Source organism: Balaenoptera borealis, assembly GCF_965194805.1.
Source record: "Balaenoptera borealis genome assembly, chromosome: 14".
NCBI classification, from domain to species: domain Eukaryota; kingdom Metazoa; phylum Chordata; class Mammalia; order Artiodactyla; family Balaenopteridae; genus Balaenoptera; species Balaenoptera borealis.
Window position 1 is genome coordinate 67,885,630 of NC_138875.1, and position 24,656 is coordinate 67,910,285.

The 24,656-nt window shown below is 45.9% G+C and overlaps 1 long non-coding RNA gene across 7 annotated transcripts in view; it reads left to right on the forward strand.

Moving 5' to 3' along the window:
* The first annotated feature begins 3,045 nt into the window (after positions 1-3,045).
* LOC309611136 overlaps positions 3,046-24,656 on the forward strand; it is a 357,456-nt gene continuing 335,845 nt past the window's right edge. For all 7 annotated transcript variants that reach the window (XR_014234336.1, XR_014234337.1, XR_014234338.1 and 4 more), the window contains exon 1: positions 3,046-3,336. This is a non-coding gene — a long non-coding RNA (uncharacterized lncRNA). The remainder of the gene's footprint in view (positions 3,337-24,656) is intronic.

A 24,656-nucleotide genomic window follows, 5' to 3' on the forward strand; every position in this document is an offset into this window, starting at 1 on the left:
GCCAGGTCTGTCCTGGGTGTCGGGGATAGAGTTTTGACCAGAGTCAGTCCTGTCCTTGATGATTTTATGATTTACTGGGGGAGATAGACAAGTGGATGGCAGATTGCAACCCAGTGAAAAGTGCTCTGATGGGAAGTAGAGGGGCCTAGGATGCATTCGGGAGGCTCCTAAATTAATTTAGGGGGTGGTGCAAGGAAAGAGGGGGTGACGTCCTAGCAGGAACGGAAGCATGAGTAGGAGTTAGCCAGGGAGGGGACAGCATGGGCACAGGCCTGGAGGTGAGGGAGATTGGGATGGCTCCTAGAAGTTCACATGTTTCAGAGTGGCCGGGTGCAGAGTATGAGAGGTGAGGGCGGAGGGGCTGGCAGGCGTTGAATCAGGAAGGGCTTCGTCTACGAGTTAGGACTTCATCCTCTTAGTCAAGGCTGTCCTGCTTCAATGTCACAGCTACTCACATAAGAATTTGTGGCCACAGCTCTCCCTCTCATGGCTAAAAAGGTGCCCAGAGAGTCCCCCTTACCCCCAGGATGGCCTTTATCACACAGTCTGGAATGTTGAGATGGAATCACCCTTGGGGTCGTCAATTCTGTTTTCTAAATCGAGAAACTGAGTCCCAGACAAGAAGAAGTGATTCGACCAAGGATGCACTGCAAAGCTGGGCCTTGGTGCGGGACTCGGGCTCTTTCCTGCCTTACACGTTGAGGGTTCGTCCCTAAAGCTTTGCCCTGTGGTTCGAGCGAGCAGCTAAAACTTGGCTGAAGCCCCCAGCGTGGGCTTGGCACATAGTAGATGCGCAGTTAATATCAGTTCTCTTTCTGTCCACGTGTCCTAGCTCTGCCACCACTCCCTGGCTGTGCAACCTTTGGATAAGACCTCACCCTCTCTGGGGCTCATGTGCTTGATGGGAAGGTGGGATGGAAAACCACCTGGGGTATCTTCCAGGGCTAACCTTCTGAGGATAGAAAGGGACGGACAATCATTTGGCTAGCAGGATAGTTGCATGATTCCATTTCTGCTAAGATTTTCTGCCTCTCAGAGCAGCCTCTGGGATGTTTTACTTTGCCCACAGGCCTGGGGTGCAAATTGGAAACAGAGGCAGGGGGCCCAAAGGGGAGAATCCACAAAAGGCCGAGGCGGCCCCACGGTGTGTGTTTGCATTTGCGTTTCGTCCCTACAGAAGGCTCATTTCCAAGCCAGCAGCTGCCCATCCCCTTTGAAGAGCCTTCACGGCAGCCGCCATCCATCACCCGCTTGGCATGACCGTTAAGTACCAGTGCTCAGCGCCGAGGGCTGAGGGGCGGAACTCCAAGAGGGGTCAGCCCAGGGCCAGGGAATTAGAAAGAGGCAATCGAAACGAAGGGGCTGGAGCAAACTGGTTAACACGCAGGCTGTGAGTGGGGAGGCTCTGGGTCACATCCCCGTGTGGTGGGCTATTGCTGCTCGGCTACCTCATTCTGCTCTGTGGGGTTTGATAACAGATTCTTGGTCTTCCTTTGTGAGAATGTACCTTTCCTACACCCTAAACCCCTCCCAGCTTCAGAAGTGGGCATGCAACCCTGGTTCGGACAATAGTACCTTCCAATCCTTCTGGCCACAGAGAGCAGGTTAGATGGCCACACAACCCTCCAGGTTGGTCCAATGATACTTGAATTTCGATGATGGTTGCTGAGTTGGTTTGGGGTACACCTAGAGCTGCTTTTGGCCATCTTACCTCCACGAGGGAGAATTCACCTGGGAATAAAACTATCACAAAAGAAAGCACACCAAGAGATGGAGAAAGACAGATACCCGAGTGCCTAGATCCAGCCATGACTGATGCTGTTACCTTAGATTTTTCTGCTACATGAGCCTATAAGTTCCTTTCATTGGCTTAAAGGTTTTTGTTTTTAATTGGATTTATGTCAAGAGTAGCTATGAGTACCCACTGTTACACCCATTATGCATATGATTTCACCTCTCTGGACCTCAGTTTTTTTACCTGTAAAATGGGGGTGACAATAATACCAGGTAGTTAATATTTAGGTTAAATGAAATAACGTAGGTAAAGCACTCATCACAGTGTCTGACTATAATAAATGCTCAATTCAGCTATAATTAAGCCATCCCCATCCTGTTAGGGTCCACAGAGCCCTTTCTTGGCCTCTTGTTCTCATGTGAAGGGTTCCTGTGAGGCTTAAACAAGGTGTTACGAATGCAAAATGCCTACCGTGTAGTCTGGCGCATTCAGGTACGCCTGTTCAGTGGTTTTCTGGTGAGCAGGTTATGGAAGCCCTGAAGAACTGAAGAACAGGTGAATTGCGAGTACTGCAGGGCCAAGAATGGAAGGCAGGGAGAGGTGGTCTGAATAGGACAAACCGTCCACTTTGGGAACATCCTATGGGTCCCAGCAGCACAATCCCCTCTCATTACCCGAGCTATATGCTCTAGGGGTTCTCCCTATGAGGGATGCGTGGGTCCTTCTGTTGTGGCGGGCTATGTGGGTGGTCTTGTAGGCTTGGTTGGCCCCTGGTCCAGTTGGTTGCCAGGCCCTGCCTTGTGTGGAGGCTGCCGGCCGCTGGTTGGCAAGGCTGGGTCTCGAGGTGGCTGACTACAGAACCCTAGGGGACCCCGGGGCTAGTACCGGCTCACGGGTGGGCGGAGTCAGGGTCCAGAAGACTCTAAGGCTGTTGCCCCCAACTGGTGGGTGAAGCCAGGTCCTGGGGTTAGTGCTAGAGACTGGCAGGCAGAGCTGGGTCCTGGAGTCTGGCTGCAGGGCCCAGGGATCCCAGAGCTGGTGTCAGCTCACAGGTGAGGGGGGCAGTTCCTGACACAGTTGGGTACAGGGTCTGGGGTGTCCTGAAGCTTGTGTTGGCCTGCTAGTGGGCAGGGTTGGGGCCCAGCTGGTCCCAGAGCACGTTCTGGCTTGCCGTCAGCTGGCTGGGTCCGCAGGCTTGGGGGTTGTGGTTTTCTTGCATCTGATGTCCGCCCCAGGTGGGTGGGGCTGGCCCAGAGGCTCCCCGGGGCGGGGCCTGGCGCAGGGGATTCTGGGACTGTGGGCGGAGCTGGGTTCTGGGCCCTCTGGCGGGCAGGGCTGCGTCCTGAGGCCTCAGTGAGCTCAGGGGGTCTTAGGTCAGCCTGACTGCTGGTGGGTGGGGCTGTGTCCCCGCCCAGTTAGTTGCTTGGCCTGAGGCGTCCCAGCCCTGGCCCCAGCAGGCTGTCGGGCGAGGCCAGGCCTTGTCGCTAAGGAGCTGGAGGCCGGCATCAGCCTCCCTCAGTGGAAGGAGCTCCCAAATATGGCTGCTGCCAGGATGAGCCCCGGTCTCCCCGCCTCACCCGGGGACCTTCCAAGACCAGCAGGTAAGTCTGGCCCAGGCTCCTATCAAATGACCGCTTCTGCCCCGTGTCCTGGAGCGCGTGAGATTTTGTGTGGGCCTTTTAAGCCCTTTAGGAGTGAAGCCTCTCTTTCCCCCGGACCCCTGGGACTCCTGAAATGAAGGCCCGCCCGCCTTCAAAGCCGAATGTTCTGGGGGCTCGTCTTCCCGGTGCAGGACCCCGGGCTGGGGAGCCCAACGTGGGGCTCAGAGGTCTCACCCCTGTGGGAGAAGCTCTGCGGAGTAATTATTCTCCGGTGTGTGGGTCGCCCACCTGGGGGTATGGGATTTGGCTACATCACGAGTCTACCCCTCCTGCCCGTCTCACTGTGGTTCCTTCTTTAGTGGTGGAAGATCTTTTCTGGTAGGTTCTGGTCTTTCTCATCCATGGTTGTTCTGCAGATAGTTGTGATTCTGTTGTGCTCCTGACAGGAGGTGAGCGCAAGATATTTCTACCCGGCCACCATGGCTGATCTCTCTTATAACGCTTTGATGGTTAATTTTATGTGTTAACTTGATGGGATCACAGAGTGTCCAGACATTTGGTCAGACATTCTGGGTGTGTCTGTGAGGATGTTTCTGAAATTCCAAAACCGATGATAAGTGCAGTTGCTCTCGCCAGAATAATGATGGTGCCAATAATGCTGCAGAAACTTCATGTTTTTTTCCTTTGTTTTCATCAAGGCGCATCTGCCCCTCTTTAGAACATTTGTTAAGGAGAAATGCAGCATATATCTGAAAAAAGGGTATATATCTGAAAAAACCCCCATTAATACGAAAAGATACATGCACCCCTATGTTCATAGCAGCATTATTTGCAATTGCTGAGGTATGAAGCAACCTAAGGGTTCATCAACAGATGAATGGATAGAGGATGTGGTGTACATAGACAATGGTGTACAGTGGTGTACAGTGACAGTACTACTCAGGCATACAAAAGAATGAAATAATGCCATTTGCAGCAACATGGATGGACCTAGAGATTATCATACTGAATGAAGTAAGACAGAGAAAGACAAATATTATATGATATCACATATATGTGGAATCTAAAAAATACAACAAATTAGTGAATATAACAAAAAAGAAGCAGAGTCATAGAGAACAAACTGGCAGTTACCAATGGGGAGAAGAGGGGTAATATAGGCGTGGGGGAGTAAGAGGTACAAACTATTCGGTATAAAATGATCTACAGGGATATACTGTACAACATGGGAAATATAGCCAATATTTTATAATAATTGTAAATGGAGTATAACCTTTAAAAATTGTGACTCACTATATTGTACATCTAACTTATATAATACTATACAGCAACTATATTTCAATAAAAAATAAAATTATACTAAAAATAAAAAATGTAAAAAAAGTATTACAGGATTTACAAATATGATTAAAACAGTTTTGCCCTTGAAAAGCTTACAAATTAGTGCCAGAGATAGACTAGAGAAAAAAAAAGTGTTCTTTGTCAATGTTGTTTTGATTGGCTGTATTGAATTCCATGATTTTTAAAAAACATTTCTTTATTTTGGCCGTTTTGGCCATTCCTGCCCAACCCCCACCCCCGATTTTGGCCATTCTAAATGATGTTTCTGAAATGTGTTGTTTTCTATTCTATCTTGGCCCTCACATAGACTCTTCCCATGTGAAGGAAAGCACTCTTTGTCCTGTTCTCCTTTAATTTGAGTCATCCTTGAGGTTGCAGCCTAGACACACCTCCTCCAGGAAGTCTTCTGGGATGCAACAGTTCTTGATCACGTACCCCTCCTTCCTGTAGAGCCCTGTCCTTCTCTCATCACAGTGTGCGATAAGCATCAAATGGCTTGCTTCTAGCTTGACCTGGAGTTCTAAAGATCCCAGGACTGCATCTTATTCATAGCTGTAACTGGTACAATGCAGCACAAAATAGGCCGCACTGTAGATACTGGATAAATGTTGAATAAACACTGCAACACACATCCTTGGATCATCGTGGGGAAAGTATTGGCACCCCTGTTTGATAGATGAGGAGCTTGAGACTCAGAAGGGCAGTGAAAGCTGAAATGAGGCAGAGCTGCATTCAGAATTTATTGAATAGTTTCCTCTGATTCCAAAGTATTGTTTCCACTTTGCTATACCTCCTCCATTTCAGTACCTCGGATTGCTTCTCCCATTCCTTCCCCCAGCTTCCCAGCTCCTGGAAAAGGCTAGAGACAGAGGTAAAGAAACTGGAAAGAGGGCTCTGTAATCTGGGGAGCAGAAGACATCACCTGCTCCAGCCGGAGAGGAGCTGGGAACACTCACATGTGCCAGCATTTCCCATTATTTTTTTCCGAAGGAGAACTTGGCCTCCTTCCCTCATGCTGGGGACTCACGAAATCCGATTTGAAATCTACTCAAGTGTACACTAACCAGCTTCCTCTTGGCACAGGCTGGGGAGCCTATAATTAGAGCAGACACCATACCAGTTAGCGGGTTTCATTCACATGAACAGAAAGTGTGTTTGCAAAGGGAGATGGCTGGAGAAGCAAACTTGGGAAACTTCTCTGGAGGGCTTGCACCTGCTGAGTGCCAAAAAGATGCCTTTCTAAGTTCAGAGATAATGGCTGGCTGAATGTGGATGGGGACACCACTCCAGGAAGGTGATGCCGGGTAGTTCTTAAGCACATCCCAGCTCCAACACTCAGGTAAGTAACTCAACTTCTCTGAGCTGTATCCCATCTGTTCGGTTGGGACATCATCACCGACCTCACAGGGCTGTGTTGGCAAGGTCTAAATGAGACGGTGTATAAACAAAACCAGAGCAGGTGCTCAGAGATAATAACAATACTTATTATTCTTAAAACCACCACCTCCACCAATAAAATAGCCAGCATTTATTGAGCATGTATTATGTCCCAGACCCTGTTCTAAGACTTTACATGTGTTACCTCAGTTTCACAACATTTGGTAGGCAATGTATTTGAGGAAACTGATACCCAGGGATGTCATGCCACTTGCACAAAAATCACACAAAATGGTAGCTTTTTACTAACATTCCAAGGGGCGGGGAGAGCATAGCAGTATAAGACAGTGTATGAGGTCTCATGAAACATACAAACTCATCAGTGCTGGGGTCCACATTTTCCTTATTAGGATCCTGGGACCCAGAAAGGGGAGAGAGTTTCAGTAAACTCATTTATTTGGCACATCTAGTATAACCTAGCTGCTTTTATAGGTATTATTTTATTTAATTCTTCTGCCTGGGAGATTGCAGGTGTGAAAGGATACACTCAGAGATTGATGTGTCTTGCCCAAGGTCATGCAGAGCTGGGATTAAAACCCTGGACGGTCCAGTCACAAGTGAATTGCTCATTTTGTAATACCACAAGATCACCCGAGCCCGTCAGGACTCTTTTGGATGCAGGGGCTAACTTAAGGGGAAAAGGAAATTTGTTGAATCATCAAATTGAAAACTTTTGAAGGAGGCCTTCAGGCATGGCTGAATGCAGGTGCCTGAATAAAGCACGCAGGCATTTATCTTTCAACCTCTCTTCCCTCTGTGATGGCTTCATCCTCAAGAAGTCCCTCTCCTCTTTGTAGTGAGATCTCCATTGGCTTTTTGGTATCAGGCGCTGGCTGCTTTCCTCCCACCTCCCACCATTGGCTTCATTATCTCACCCCAAGTTAGAAGACGAGGTGATGTGGTCCCCATGGATCAGCCTCCTGGGACTCAGAGCAGAGCAGGGAAGGAAGGAGAATGGGCTTGGGATAGAGGCCGGAAGGAAAATAACCAACACTGCCTCCCACTTCCCACCTCTAGGCTCCAGTCTTGGTTCCTTCTTAAGTGCTGCAGATTTTCTGCCAAAACAGGAGATTGTCCTGAAGCTCAGTTTTCATCCTAGGGATTGGATGCTCTTTACACTCCCAGGCATTGGCTGGGCCTCCTCCTGGTGGACCAATCAGGAGGAAGCATGAAAACACTCTCCCTCTGGCTTGGACTCTCTCTCTGTCAAGACCCAAGGCCCTACCCCTGGATGCCTGACTTTGGATTTCTCCCTCCACTAGCAGCCCACTCACCTCTTGCCCAAGTCCATCCAACTCCAATAACTTCCTTGGGCTCCATTTCTTTCTCGCTTGTACCCTGGCACTTAGCTCTTTTTCTGTCCAACCACATCTGTTCCTTACCCCTCCCTCAGGCCTTGGCCCATTGAGGCCCTCTGTCTGCCTCCCACCTCTTTCCAGATGTGGCATCAGGGAACCAACCCTCCTCATTCCTTCTCTGCTTCTTTGGCTCTTGTCCAGCTGGGGAAGATTCACCTGCTGTGTGATCAAGGGTCAGTTACCTTCTGTGGGCCTCAGTCTTCTCAGCTGCAGAAATGGGGGTGATCCTTTCTGATCAGTTGGCTGCAGTGGAAGCCTGAGTTTGGCGATTGTATTTACAGTAACATGAGCACAATATGTGAGGAATTACTGGGAGGTTCTGGGCTGCCGCGAGGCCGGATTTGTACTGATATTGCCCCATTACGAGGTGTCATGTTGCATTTGCAGGAGGTGGCTGTATGGAATTCCACTCTCTTGCACCGTATGAAATATTCGCCCGCCTCCCCTGGAAGGGATGAGAGTTTCCTCCCTGTTTCCTGGCTGCTCCTCTGTGGAGGGAGCCAAGCCCCAGGCTGTCACTAATACAGGATGACACCAGGACCCAAAGCAGAGCCTTGGGCATCTGGGACAGAGGGGTGAGGCTGGCGGGTGGTGCACAATGGAGGGAGGGAACATGATGTCTGTAGCGGTCCAGGGTCCATCAGAGCCTCATTACTCACCTGTTCCCCATAGGCAAAGACACATGGGTTTGGAAGGAGTTATAGGTTGAATTGTGTGTCCCCATCCCAAATCCCTATGTGGAAGCCTTAAACCCCAGTACCTTAGACTGTGACATTATTTAGAAATAAGATCGTTGTAGATGTGAGTAGTCAAGTTGAGGTCATACTGGAGTAGGGTGGACTCCTAGTCCAATATGTCTGATGTCCTTATAAAAGGGAGAGCTTTGGAGACACACACATAGGGAGAACTCCATGTGAAGACTGGAGTTATGCTGCCACAAGCCAAGGAAGTGCCAGAAGCTGGGAGAGGAGCCTGGAAGGGACCCTTCCCTAAGGTCTTCAGAGGGAGCCTGGTCCTGCTGACGTCTTGATTTTGGACTTCTGGCCTCAGAACTGTGAGACAATAAATTTCTGTTGTTCTAAGCTGCCCAATTTGTGGTGCTTTGTTACAGCAGCCTAGGAAAATAATACAGAAGGGAATTCACAGATCCCCAGGGGGCCAAGGAGGTGCTACATGGGCAGAACATAGAGGATGAACTCTGGGGTCAACCAGAATTGACTTTGAAAGTGAGAGTTGGAGTTTTAGGAGAGAATTTGGTGTTGAGAGTCAGAAATCAGGGCTCTGGAGGTAGAATGTGGACATCCTTACTTCCTTACTGTGGGACACTGGGTGACTCATCTAACTTCTCCTGGCCTCAGTTTTCTCATTTCTAAAACAGGGACGAAGTACTGTTGTCTTCGTAGTATTGTTGGGAGATTAAATGGTATAACACCTGAGAAGCAATTAGCATCTGAAACATGTTCGCTTTCCTCGTTGCTCGCTGAGTGACCTTAGGCAAGTCACTTTGTTTGTATAGGCCTCAGTTCTCTCATCTGTAAAAGGGGGCTAATAATTCTGACCTCACATTTTTGTTAAAAGCATAAGGAAGGTATACAAACATTTGTCCTGATAACTGGCAGTAGGAGATAAATAATTGTTTAGCTTCATTCTTTCTATTTGAGTTTCCCACCCATGTAGTTGCTCAGCTTCTGCTTGAATACCTCTAGTGATGGGCAGCTCATTACTTTTTACAATGTTCAATTCTGTAGGGAATAGAAGCCTCACACACAGAATCCTGTTTCAAGGGACTTTCTAAGGTCCCATACATGTGTTATTCTTACTCTTCAAGATAAAGGGGCTGAGGTCCAGGGACCAAACAGAAAGATTAGAAATAAGGTCTCCCAAAAGGGAACCCTCCTACACTGTTGGTGGGAAGGTAAATTGGTGCAGCCACTATGAAGAACAGTATGGAGTGTCCTCAAAAAACTAAAAATAGAGTTGCCATATGATCCAGCAATCCCACTCCTGGGCATATATCCAGACAAAACTATAATTCAGAAAGATTATATGCACCCCTATGCAGCACTGTTTACAATAGCCAAGACATGGAAACAACCGAAATGTCCAACAACAGATGAATGGATAAAGAAGATATGGTATATATATACATACATACATACATACATACATACATACATACATACAGTGGAATACTACTCAGCCATAAAAAAGAATGAAATAAGGCCATTTGCAGCAACATGGATGGACCTAGAGATGATCATACTAAGCGAAGTAAGTCACAAAGAGAAAGACAAATACCATATGATATTACTTATATGTGGAATCTAAAATATGACACAAATGAACTTACCTATGAAGCAGAAACAGGCTCACAGACATAGAGAACAGACTTGTGGTTGCCAAGGTGGGGGTGGGGGAGGGTTGGATTGGGAGTTTGGGATTAGCAGATGCAAACTAGTATATATAGGATGGATAAACAACAAGGTCCTACTGTATAGCACAGGGAACTATATTCAATACCCTGTGATAAACCATAATGGAAAAGAATACGAAAAAGAATGTGTGTGTGTGTGTGTGTGTGTATATATATATATATATATATATATATATATATATATATATATATATATAAAAAACTGAATCACTTTGCTGTAGAGCAGAAATTAACACAACATTGTAAATCAACTATACTTCAATAAAATAAATTTTAAAAAAAGAAGTAAGGTCTCCCAACTCCTTCTAGGCTCTCCATGTTCCGGCCTGCACACAGACCATCTATCTCTCTGCACACTTTCTCTTGAAGCTCTGTGAGTGTGAAAAGGGTGAAGGGGGAGGGTGTGTGAAGATGTGGGGACGTGGCCCCCTGCAGTAGCCCTCCTCTTCCTGCCTCTCTCTTCTTCTGCACTTGCCTCTTCCCCGCTATGGTCTAAAATGTGAATTAGCTCACACCATTTCCTGCTTCTGACTTTCAGTGGCTTCCCATTGCACTTAGAGAAAATCCCAAAGGGCTTCGCTTGGCAGACAAGGACCCACATGACTGTGGCTCCTTTGCCAACCCCATCCTGGGATATTCCACCCTTAACAACCTTACTCCAATCTCAAGGCCTCTTTTCATGTCTTCAGATGGACCATCCCTGTGGTCGCCTTGGGGCCTCCCTCTGCTCATCCTTCTCTCTGAGTGTCATGTGACTGCAGCCTCTCATCTTTCAGGCCTTGGTCTAAAGCTCACCTTCTCCTAGAAACTCCCCCACCCTCCACCCCGCCTCCAGCGCCTCCTAGCTGGGTCAGTCCCCACCCCTGCGTATGAGCCTCCCTTACTGTACCTGTTCATTTCCACCATCACGCATGGCACCAATGGCATGAATATATTTATTCTATGCCTGTTTGATGAATGCCTCTCATTCTCAGCAGACCGAAAACTCCAGGGAGGCAAAATTCATGTTTTTTTAATTCACAGTTGGCCCCTTGGCACCTGGTAAGACCTCAGTAACTGTCTTTTGAATGGTTGAATTGCATGCGTTTGAGTTTGGGTCTGGGGTGTGTGTGAGGTGGGTGGGACATGATTGTCTTTCCCAGGGGACTGACATATGTATCAGATTTGTAACTCTCGGATGACAAATAGGTGAGTGACCAGAACTGTGTTTTAAAAGAAACAAGTGACTAAACTGTATGTGTTATATCTGGCAAGGAGTAGACTTGGGGAATGTGAGCCATGTCGCTGCCCCCACTGAAGACAAGACTCTTCCTGTTCACCATGATGTCCCCAGAATCTAGTCCAGTCTCTGACACAGAATCTAAACTTGAGTGAATATGTGCTCAGTGGATGTCTAAAGAGAGAATACAGGGACACAGATCTTGTCTCAGTCAAGGAAAATCCTTTGTCATGTTTGGAGCTGGCACATGCTTGGAGGATAGTGGGTGGCCTTCACCTGGGGTCTTCAGGTCCCTTTCAGCTCTGACACTTAATGCTCTAAGAAACCTTTCCCTGGCTGGGCAGACATGGACAGAAGACAGAGTAGCTTTCCTTCTTGTAGGGAGCACTGGGTGGGAGGGGTGGAAACAGACCAGTGCTTCCCTCCTAGACGAGAGTCTGGTCCTGTTTATCTTAGCCCTGGGCCTGAAAGCAGCACTACACTCCCTGAGAAGGGACCTCCTCCCTTCTTCTCCCTCTGTAGGTCCTCAAGCATGAATCCTGAGCAAGGCTTGTTACCTCTCTGCTTGTTTAATCATTTCCCCAGGTCTCACAATCTTATTATCGAAGTCACAGCAAACAATCATGGGCCTCCTAATTAAAAGCCAGCCTTCATTCGGTCCCTGTGCTTGGGACTGCAGCTTGGCATAACCTGTATCCAAGAAGAAAAACTAGTTGGCAGAGGCCTTAGTGAGGATGTGTTACCCGGGAAGTGAGGACAGAGCCAGTTCAGAGGGGCTGAGGGAGCCTGGACGTTCTCCCTGAGGTCAGTGGGGCTCATCAGGGTAGGTTGTATGTTCACAATGACCCTCCTGTAGAAGCCCAGTATAGTGAAAATAATTTGGACTGAGACAGCTAGGGCTTAGAGTGCCAGCTCCTCTAGGTGACCTTGAACAAGTCACTTCATCTCTTGGGCTTTAGTTTTCTTATCTGTAAATTGGGGATTACAACAGCGTTCACCTCTTAGGGTTGCTGTGAGAAGTGAGTAAAATAGTGAACACAGAAAGCTCTGGATGGTCAGCGTTTTGCCTTATGGGAGGCAAAGATGTATTTCTTATGCTGAGGAACTTACATTCTTCCATTTCTGCTGCTTGGCCCAGTAGTTGCCTAATAGTGGAGAAATGCTTTTTTGGCCATTTTAAGTGAGAAATGTGGTCATTTCTTTCACTCCTGGAAAAAAATTGGCATGAGGAATTTCAGAATGTCAGCAGAGGGATGGATGACTTCAAATCCATTTAGCTTGACTCCTGACTTTGAAGTTATAATACCTGAGAGCCAGAGAGGGAAAGATGCTTGTTCCTGGTAACACAGCGTGTGCATGCAGAACCAAGATTAGAACTCAGCAGTCTGATTCGCCCTCGTACCCTTTCTAGGGGATGATAGCAGTATGGTAGTTGGTCATAGTCCAAACCCTATTGACGAGACTAGAAGCAGCCTTCCTTAGTCACTAAAGCTGGGATCCTGGACATTCTCTTCAACCCAAGGCCCGTGCAGGGCCAAGTCTCAACATGGGAATTTGAACATAACAAAACCACAGGCTGACAGCCTTGTACTCACAAACACAGTGTTGGGGGAGGTGAAGGGGAAGCAAGTGCTCTCTTGACTTTACAAAGGAAAACAGTTTTCTTTCTTGGTAACGGCAGTTACTTGAAAACCATGTCAAAACAGTCGTTTTTCTCCAATTCTGTCTCTCTGTCTCTTTCTTCCTCTCCCTCCCTCTCTGCCCTTCCTCCTTTCTTTCTTACTACTGTTCAAGTGGTCAAAGAAACTGCAGGGTGATTGAGAGAGCAGAGATCTCACTTAAGGACCTTGGACAGAGATGCAACCCCCACCCCCACCCCCCACCGCCCCCAGCTGAGCTCTAGTGGAAAGAAGGGCAGCAGCCAATTAATGCCCGAGGTCTGAGTCTGATGAGCTTAGCTCCTTACATGGGTATTTCATTGTGTTTTGGTTCCATTTCCTTATAAAGTGATGAGTGCTTTATTGATGGACTTATTTTTTTTTTGATTTGTGAGAAGCTCGGAGGGCCCCCATCTCTCAGGAATACCCTAAAAAGGTTGTCTACACTAAGTGAGAGTTGCTACTCGTTCTAATTATGGTCCTCTCCAATTCCAAACCTCTTTGCATAATAAATAGATACTGAGACTTGGAAAAACAAAGGCTGTGTCTTTAAGCCATAGACTAGAGTTCATTGGCAACTTTGGGGCCACTTAGCTCCATGACTGCTTGGACAACGGTGTCTGTACCTAAAACACCCAATTAATGGTCCTATATCCACTGTCTGATTGCTGAACAGACTGGGGGAGAGGTCACCGGATTCCCACTCACAGAGTTAAATAAGACACCTTTGTTGTAGGTTCTCCTCAGCACTCTCTGTTTAATTACAGAAACGATTGTTTGAACAAATTAATGTATCAATTTAGCAGAAGGGTCATTGTGTGAATGCAAAGCCCCTCCCAGGCCAGGAGAACAAGGATTTAACTTCCACTTCTGCCCCCAACCAAACCTGATTTATTTTAATCGCACATTTGTGACCTATTTGGAGTTCATGTCTCTGTTATTCATTTCTTTAGAAGTCCTGTCTTGTGGGTGTGATAGGCAACAACCCAAGTTGTATCTGCCCCCTTGAGACTCTCAGACCCTCAAGGGCAAGGAACAGACCTCACTTGCCTATAGAGTGCCAGACACAGTAAGTGTTCATTGAGTGTATGATGACTGAGGGACTGACTGAATGTTAAAAGGGAAATTGAATTTAAGCTCAATGAGTGCAGGGATCTTTTATTTTTTTTTCCTGCTGAAAACCCAACATCTAGAACAATGATTGGTACAGAGTAGGTGATTACTGTTTATTATATTGTGTGAATGTGGGAATGAATGAATATGAGAACAGGGGCTCTCTTGCTAATTGTGTGAGCTAGAGAAAGGAATTCATCCCTTTTTATGGATGAAGCAGTGGAGGCTCTGATGAAATGATTTATGGGAAGTGGCTTGGTGAAGTATAAAATGATATACACATGTGTATTGGTTACCCATTGACACACTAATGCTGTGAAAGATACATGAAAAGGTGCTCAACATCACTAATCACCAGGAAGATGCAAATCAAAACTACAGTGAGATATATCCTTACAGCTGTTAGGATGACTATCATCGAAAAGACAAGAGATAAGTTATGGTGAGGATGTGGAGAAAAGGGAACTCTTGTGCATTGTTGGTGGGAATGTAAATCGGCATAGCCACTATGGAAAACAGTATGGACCAGTTGAAAATAGAACTACCATATGATCCAGCAATCCCACTTCTGGGTGTATATCCAAAGGGAATTAAAAAGGATTTTGAAGAGATATCTGCACTCCCATGTTGATTGCAACATTATTCACAGTAGCCAAGACATGGAAACAACATTAAGTATCCATTAATGGATTAATGGCTAAAGAAGAGGTGGCATATATACATATACACACACAATGGAATATTATTCAGCCATGAGAAAGAATGAAATCCTGCCATTTGTGACAACGTGGATGAACCTTGAGGGCATTATGCTAAATGAAATGTCAGAGAAAGACAAATACTGCATGACATCACTTACATGTGGAATCTAAAAACGCCAAACACATAGAAATAGTAGAGTGGTTGGGGGGTGGGGGAAATGGGTAGATGTTGGTCAAAGATGATAAACTTCTAGTTATAAAAAGAATACGTTTTGGGGATCTAATGTACAGCATGGTGATTATAGTTAATAATTCTATATTATATACCTGAAAGCTACTAAGAGAATAGATCTTAAATGTTCTCACCACAAAACAGAAATGGCACTTATGTGACATAATCATTTGGCAATATATAAGTATTTCAAATCAACACATTGGACACTTTAAACTTGCACAATGTTATATGTCAATTATATCTCAATAAACCTGGAAAAAATTTATCCTGTCAAACAACCATAAACCTCAGTGGTGGACAGCAATAATGTTTATGGCTCAGGCAAGCTGGGCTAGGCTGGGTTGTCCTTCTGGTCTTGCCTGGGCTTGCTCATGGGCTGGTTGTGGGCTGTCGGGATGGCCCCTGCTGAGATGCCTGGGGTGATTCAGCTCTGCCCCATCCTCCAGCAGCCTAGGCCAGCCATGTTCCCATTTGCTAAATTCCCATTGGTCAGAGCAAGTCACGTGGTGGACCTCAGAATCAGAGTGGGTGGGCACTACAAGATCACATGGCAAAGGGCATGGAGGCAGTGGTCATTTTTGCAACCTACCACAAAATGTAGCAGATTTGAGGTTTTTTTCCTCCTCTGTGCAGACCTGGCACATGGTAGATAATCAAGTATTCACCTGAAGCAACCAAACCTCCAATGTGGTGGAGGGTCTCAGAGGGGCAAAGTGCCTGGCATAGAGCTGGGTACATAGGCCTATGGATTGGCTGCCTTTCAGTCAGGTGACCACCCTTGGTACAATCAGCTCTGGCTGGGGAGATGGGGGGGTGGTCATGTGATATAAAACGTGTCTGCCTAAAGTCTTAAGTTCTCAGTCCCAGGACTGTGGCAGTTTTTCCCTGCCTGAGCCAAAAAGAATCTCAGAATCTGGGATGAGGTAAAGGGGGATTAGTTTTCCTTTCCTCGCCTGTTGTAATAGAAGCTGTGGAGGAACTGTTAGTTGGTCATATCTGAGAGGATGGGTGTTTGGGGTCAAGTGGCCTCAACAGTGGGGTGGGAGAGGGATGCAGGGTCTGGGAGATAGTACGGTCTGGGAAAAGGTTATCCAGGCCATCTCCTTGAACTCCCCATCTAAGCTGTGGACTTCTAATATTGCATCTTATTTATCCCTGTCTCCAGCATCCAGTGGGACATCTGAAGCAGCAATTCTCAGTAAATGCATGATTGAATTTAAGAGTCAACATGATTGTCCGCTCTGGGGAGGGTCATATTTTCCTATGGGGGAAATCTGAGAACAAAAACGGGTGGTCAGAGGCAGGTGGACCCTGCAGGAGGATTGTGCTGTTGGCACTGTGCCTACACTTCTCACCAGGCGAGGCGGGTCCTTAGTTACTGGTTATGGAGAAATGTTACGCAGTGTCGGCACTGTTCAGCCTGCCTTCCTTTTTCTCGAGGACTGCAGAGACACCCCCCCGCCCCGCTCCAGCTGAGGAATGCCTCACAGGCCAGTCACCATCCTTTTAAGCAGTTGGGCAAAACAAGAAACTTTGGATGACTTTTGGAGGCAGGAACCGCTCATTCCAGCCTTGTTGGCCCTCTATTTTCTTCTGTCTCTGGATGAGGGATAAACAGTTTAAGAGATTGAGTTTCTTCAATGTCAAACAGGTCTGAGTTCAAATCCAGGATCTACCATTTGCTCTACTTGTAACCTTGGGCAGGGAATGTCCCTTCTCTGAGCCTCAGTTCCCTCATCTGCAAATGGGTATGATAGTAGCAGAGCCCATTCTTATAAAGATTCAGTAAGGTATTCTAGGACAAGTGCTTAGTCCTGATCTCATCAAATACTTATTGAGGGCTAGCTAGGTGCCAGGACTTGAGGGATATATTGGAGACAAAAACAGACATGTACCTACCTCTGTTGGTCGTAGGAAGGTGGTGGTAACCGTCGAGTTAGACACCACACAGAGAAATGTGAAATTGCAGTTGTGATCACTGCAGTGAATGGAGGTGCATGGATCTCTGAGAGTCTCCAGGGAGGAGTTCGACCATGGAGGTCAGAGAAAGCTTGCCTGAAGTAGTGACTCTTGGGCCAAAATCTGAAGAAGCAGCACCTAGAAAGCATTTGATATATGTATCATTCCTCACCTTCAGAGGTCAGTTTAGGAGCAGGAAAGGGCAGGATTTAGCCTTTGAGCACCAGCTGTGTCCCAGACAATTTGCACTTTATTATCTCATTTAATTCTCCAGCAATCTCCCGGAAGTAGGTAGGATTGTTGTTCTAACACGCTGAGTCTCAGAGAGGTGAAGTCCTCGTTCAGAGGAAGGGACAAAATAGAGGTTAAAATCCAGGCCTTTCACACTCCAAAGTTCTTTCCCCTGTACACACAGCAGCGTGGTTCATATCTTCATCGTGTGATTGATGCCTAGGAGTCCCAGCAATGTGATCTGCACAACCCTTGTCTTCCCAAAGGTTCACTATGCCTGGAATACCACCATTAGCATGGTAACCCTTCCAGTCCTCTTCTGGGTAGAATCTTTTCCCCCTTATTTATAGTGGCCAACAAAATGGGTCAACTCCTCATGAGGGGAGACAGATTTAAGATGCTGATCAATAGAGAGATTTGGGAGCAGGTATAATCAAAGGTAAGATGAAGAAGATAATATCAGATATAGGGTGCAAAAAATGCTAGACTTCTCTACCTTCCCACAGCCCTGTAATGTTAGAGAGGGTCAAAATCTTAGTAACCACCTAATGCAGTCCACTCATTTAATGACTGAGAAACCTGAGGCTCAGAGAGGGTTAGGTATTTGCCCAAAGGCACACAGTATGTGACTTACAGCATAGGGACTTGTACAAGGGTTTCTTAACTGCTCTTATGCTTTTTTTTTCTCTGCACCACATTCCCTCTAGTTTTATGGGGGGACCTTAAAATCACCTCCTAAAGGAAGGCAGCAGATTTATGGGTTAATAAACATTTACAACGAGCTGCTGAAAAAACAGACTCAGGTAGACAGGAATTATTCATTCAAATTAACTATAAATTAAGATCAACCTAATTTAGGCCTATTAAAATGGGAAGCATATTATCTTTCATTCAAAGGAATTTGTATTTGATGCAAATAGAACAAGTTCCTAAACTTTAGAAATGTTCTTGGATTTTTCATCTGCGTAGTTAACCAATGGAGAATGGGCCCCAATTTAAAAACAGGGGAACATAAGGAACAATAATTAGTTATGTAAATAATGTGGCATTCTTGTTTATAATTAGTTCAAGAATAAAATAAAATTCACGCATGTCACAGGACTAATTTTCGTATGCAAATGAACAATCAAAATTATAAACGGTAATAATGCAGTTTGGGAGATGTGACATTCTCAATTTATTAGCAGAGGTGCCAGTTACAGCTGATGATGGCTGATGTTGGGAGATTTCAAAGGTGCCCAGACCTGGAAAATTCTCACCCATCAAGAGGAGAAAATCTAACTGAAATATTTTCACCCGTTTTATGTTGCTGATGGCCACAAAGTGCGCCCAGGACTCCCCCAAGCCTGGAAAGACAGATGGCCACACCAGGGAGAGAGGACTCCAAGAGAATCTTTGAAAAGATTGCTCTGGAATCTGGCTGGTGGAAGGAGCCAAGAGAGGGCATTCTAGCCTGGGCTCTGGACCTCAACTATGTGTGTGACCTTGGACTAGCCACCTGCCCTTGCTAGGTCTCATTTTCCTCTTTTAAGATGGAGGTTTTGTGAAAGAGGAGGTGGAGGTTTTGCAGTCAAACAGATTTGGGTTGGAACCTTGGTTCTAGCACTTGCTAACTGCAGGGCTTTCTTCCTTACCTATCTGTGCTTATGTTTCCTCATGTGTCAAATGGCAATAATAATAGTGTTCCTTGTCTGTAAGCAGTGCTGAATTAGCTCAGAGAAGGACTACGTGCATGTTTGGAGGAAAGTATAATACCAGGGGAAGAAAAAGAATGAGATAATCAGAAGGTTTAGAAAAAAGGTGCTTAAATTTTGGCATTTGTGAGAGCTTTGTGTTGTTCTGAAAAATAACTTGAAAGTACACCATGTCACCATGAAAATGTGCATCATGTTACTTGAGATTTACCTATTCACCCATCCATCCATCCATCCATCATCCGTCATCCATCCATCCATCCACCCATCCACCCATCCATCCATCCATCTAAATATTAGGAACATTTAGAAGGTTAAATGTATACCATATGATGGGTGGAAACTCCAGTTCCATTTAACTGGTGGCACTCCAGATTTGGGATGGGAATTAATGATTATTGAGCAACTACTCTGTGCTGGGCTCTATCTAGAAGCTTTAGTTACATTATCTCATTTAGTCCTAACACAGCCCTAAGAGCTATAGATAATAGTACGTAAAATGATAATAGCTCTCATTTACTGAGTGTTGCTATGTACTAGGCATTGTGATTAGCCCTTTATGTGAATTATCTCCATTAATGTCCTCAACAGTTTTGAAAAGGAGTTACTCTTATTTCCCAGATTCAGAGAGGTTAAGTGACCTGCACTAGACAGTCGTGGGAGGAGGAAGACAAGTGCCTTAGTGCCTTCTCCCAGAACTGTCTCTGCTCCTGACCCCAGAGGGCATCCCCTCCTGAGCACCCTGACAGGTCAGCCTGTGCTCAGAGCAGGCTGGGCGGTTCCTCCACAGCTCCCAGATGTGAGCGCACACAGCTGCCAGGCTCCCAGGAGTCTCTGGATCCCAAGAGCAGTGGGGGACTCTTCAGGATTAATTGCTTCTCCAGCTCCCAGCAGGGAGGCAAGGGGCTGAGACAGCTTAGCTTGGTTAAGGTTGAAGGGAAGGCACGCAGGTGGCAGAGAGCAGACCCCTGGAGCTCAGGAGACTCTGGTCTGCAGGCCAAAGAACCTACAGAGAAAGGCTCATGGCAGGTAGGGAAGACTGCGGAGGGCCTTGCTTCTTCCAGGCGGAAGATGTCAGACCCTGAAGTCCTCTTCTCCCACGCAATTCTAGAATTACACAACTGGAAAAGGAGCCCCAGGAGGATCTGTTTTCACCTTCTTAATTCTTTTGGTGTGCCCTTCTTCCCTGTCTTTCTCTCTATTCTTCTTCCACAATTATTTTTGGGCACGTACTGTGTATTATGCTCTGGAAATACCAAGAAGAAACAGGCAGACCCAGTTCCTGACTCCATGGAGCTGGGAGTCTAGTGAGGAAGACAGACATCATCAAATAATGGCACAAAGAAAGGCACGTTTACAAGCTGGGCTGAGGGTTATGTCAGGGAGTCACAGGTCTCCCTGTATCAGGGACTGGCTTCCGTGGGGGGTTGGCCAGGAAGGGCTTTCCTGAGGGAGTGACATGGGCACCAAGACCAACGGATAACCAGGTGAAAAGTCACTTGACCTCTCAAAGCCTCAGTTTTCTTTTCTGTTAAATGGGATGACAGTAGTACCTGCGTTCTAGGATATTTGTGAGACTGAAATGCCATGAGACAAGGGAAAATGGATAGCACGGGGCTGGTACGCAGTGAGCACCCAACCTGTCATAGCCATGGTGGTATTCCCTTCACATGAAGCCACCATAGATTGGAAGCCACCATCTTTGACCTAGGAACTGCTGCCCAAGGGGCAAAAAATTGTAAGCCCACTTCATGAAATGCTTTGATGGTGAAATGTACAGAAGAGGAAGGGCCTCACTGTGCTGTGTGAGTGCATTTGTGTGTGTGTGTGTGTGTGTGTGTAAAAGAGAAGGGGCAGAGAGAGATAAAGAGGACTGCATGGAGAAGGTGGTGCCTGGGACAAGTCCTGAATGGTTAATACTATTCAAGAGAATGAAGGAGGGAAGGGTGTTGGAAGGAGAAGGAACAGCAGGTGCAAAGTGATAAAAGTATGAGAATAAATGTCATCTGTTGTCTGATACCTGAAGAAATTCAGATGGGCACACAGGGCAGATGTTCAAACAGAAGAAGCTTTAATAATACAACACTATTAAAAAATACAACACTACTATTCCTAATAACAATAACAATGAAAATAATAATAACAGTGACCACAAAAGCAGAGGGAGGCTACTCTTTGCCAGGCACTATACACGGCTGACTTCACTGACATGCTGAAAGTACATCCCACCCATTCTGTGATATGTTGCATGACTTGATGTCTGACATTGTGTGGGCTGCTCACACAGGTGAGGAATTGAGGGTAGAGCTGTGGAGGGATTTTCTGTTCCATCCAGAAGAGATGCTCTCAATTTATGAAAGGCTATCCTCAGTAACATGAATGGTCTACACAAGTTATTTCTTTCTTTTTTTCTTGGAGGGTAAAATTGGGATGGAAATATTAAGGAAACAGGTTTAACTTAGTCAAAGGATGATTGTACAGAGCTCTAAGAGGTAGTGAGCTCCCCATTATTGGGATATGCAAGTGTAACCTGGCTAGTTCCTCACTGGAGATGCTTTGAGGGCAACCGGAAAGAAGTCAGAGGAAGGGAAGTGTGAGGAATTGGGCTAGGAGACCCCTGGAATCCCTCCATTTCCAAGATACTGTGGTTTTAGGAAGGCGGGAATGATCTCCTTCTATGAAAGGCTTTTACAACAGTAGGAAACACTGCCATCTTTGCTGTCTTGAGGAGGCTTGACTACGATTTGCACAACTGCTGGCGGATGGATGCCTTACTGTCTCACAGTTCCTTTCCAGCCCTCAAGAATCATTCTGGTCTGTGCTTGCAACCCTGCTCTGAAACTGTCAGCGGAGTCACCTTCACCTCCTCTCAACTGTTGCCACAGCTTCCTAAGGGGTCCCTCAGTATTCTTTTTCACCCTATGATCTATCCTCCACCCAGCAGCAAGAGCCATCATTGACATGGAAAATCAGATATAATTCCCCCCTACAGTTCTAACTCATGGCCATGGCCCTTCACAGCTCAACTGGGTCTCCTTCCCCCCCTCTCCCCACCAAAAGTACATGAGCCACATTTCCTTCCTTTGTGGCCTCCAAACACTAAGGCTTTCACACTTCCTCTGTCTGGAGCCCTCTTCCCCTAGGACTTTGCAAGTCCAGTTACTTCTCATCATTAAGCTCCAAGTTCAACCATCACCCTGGAGAGGTCTCTCTGACCCCTCCCCAATCACTCCACCCCTATCATCCATTTGATTTTCCTTTCAGCGCTTATCAATACATCTCTGGACCTCTCACTTACAGCTAACTTATGTATGGTCTCTGTCTCTCACTAAAACATAAGCTTCTTAGAACAGGGGCTTGGTTTTCTGTTGTCATATCTCCAGTGCTGAGGACAGAGTCTGGTGCAGAGTTGATTTTTAAAAATATGTGTTAACTGAGGGGAAGAGGGAGAGGGATAAATTAGGAGGTTGGGATTAACATATACATACTACTATATATAAAATAGATAACTAACAAGGACCTACTGTATAGCACAGGGAGCTATACTCAATATTCTGTAATAACCTATAAGGGGAAAGAACCTGAAAAGGATATATATAACTGAATCACGGTCCTCTACACCTGAAACTAACACAACATTGTAAATCAACTATACTTCAATAAAAAAGTATGTATTAACTGGCTGAATACTATTTTTTAAAAAATTAATGTATTAATTAATTTATGGTTGCATTGGGTCTTTGTTGCTGCGTGCGGGCTTTCTCTAGTTGCGGCCAACAGGGTCTACTCTTCTTTGAGGTGAGTGGCCTTCTCATTGTGGTGGCTTCTCATATTGTGGAGCACGGGCTCTAGTGGTGTGGGCTTCAGTAGTTGTGGCACGCAGACTCAGTAGTTGTGGCTTGTGGGCTCTAGAGCGCAGACTCAGTAGTTGTGGCGTATGGGCTTAGTTGCTCCGTGACATGTGGAATCTTCCCAGACCAGGGCTTGAACCTGTGTCCCCTGCATTGGCAGGCGAATTCTTAACCACTGCACCACCAGGAAGTCTGAGTGAATACTTCTTTAAAAAAATATTTATTTATTTATTTGGCTGTGCTGGGTCTTAGTTGTGGCAGGTGGAATCTTCATTGCCGTATGCAGCATCTTTAGTTGCGGCATGCGGGATCTTTAGTTGCAGCATGTGGGATCTTTAGTTGTGGCATGTGGGATCTAGTTCCCTGACCAGAGATCTAACCCAGGCCCCCTGCATTGGGAGCTCAGAGTCTTAACCGCTGGACCACCAGGGAAGTCTCTGAATGAATACTTGTATGGGGACAGCGGTTAGCTATATGCAGAGAACATCACACATTATGTAGGTAGTTCTTTTAAAATACCATCCACTATTGGATTTCCTCATTTTAGGCATGTGAAATAAGAATATGCAGGCTTCCAAGACACCTTGGTTCTATTCCTAGCAGCATTTCTTCATGGAACAGATATTTGTGGGGGCCAAAAATAGATACATTAAACTTAAGATTAAAATTGAGAATGTTTGTTCACTGAAAGACACCATTAAGAGCGTGAAAAGGTAAGAAATCTAGTGGGAGGAGATATTTGAAATTCATGTACTTGACAAAGAACTCGTATCTAGACCAAATAAAGGACTCCCACAGTCAACACGAGAAAGGCAGATAATCCTATAGAGATATGGGCAAAAGACTTGAATAGGCATTTCACCAAAATGGATATCAAAATGACCAATACACATGTGTTCTGTTTCATAGAGGTCAATAGGATAATGCAGATTAAAATCATAATGTGGTACTATTGCACACACACCATAATCATTAAAATATTTAAAAAGCTAGGGAATACCGGGTGTTGGTGAGAGTATGGAGTAACTAGAACTGTTTTACATTGCTTGTGGGAGACTAAATTGAGATAACCACTTGGGAAATCTGTTTGCTGTTTGCTGGCATCTCCTAAAGCCAAGCTTATGCATATCCTATGACCTAGTAATTCCACTTCTTGGTATAAATCCAACAGAAATACATACATATGTACACCAAGAGACTTGTAAAAGGAAGTTTATAGCAGCACTATTTGCATTAGTCCCAAGCAGAAACAACCCAAATGCTGACAACAGAAGCATGGCTAAATAAATTGTGTTACATTCACATGGTAAAAAACCAAGCACCTGTGACAGTGAACAAACCACAGATACATATAAAAACATAGATGAATCTCACAAACATAATTTTGGGTGAAAGAAGGCAGACCCAAAAGAACACGTGCCATGTGAGTCTGTCTACCTCAAGTTCAACAGCTGGACAAACTAATCTGTGTGTCAGGAGTTGGGAGGGTGGTTATTCTTTGGAATAGGGGTAGTGACTTGGGGGTAGGACAATCTTCTGGGGTTGGGGATGGGGCTGGGGAGGTTGGAAATGTTGTGTGACTTGAGCTCGGTACTGGTTGCACACGTATGTTTGGTTTGCAAAAATTCGTTGGTTGCACACTGTGACTTGTACATCTTTCTGCATGTATGCTAGGTATCAATAGAGTTTATTCAAAAATATTTATGGGGTCCTGCAATGTGCAAATCGGGCTTGACTCTGGGGAGACCTCAAAATCAATGGAGAGGGAAGCCTCCCCATCCTGGAACGAAGTATTTGGCATTCTAGTGAATGCCATGGACTCGCTGGGTGCCCTCAGGTAAGGGACATCATTTCCCTTAGAGATAAGGGAACTGGGGTCTCTTTTCCCTTATCTATAAATTGAGACTCCTAACTCTGTCCCCCAGTCACACCCAGCTGGTGAATTCCCTTTTCATTGCTCCCTTCTTCCCTCCAAGAGACTAGCCCTCCTCATCATGTCTCTTTGTTTATTTCCACTCACAGCTACCTTTCAAATCCCGGCCCGGAAAGGCAAGGCAGGGAGGGGCCCCGGCTTCCAACCTCTGTGAAT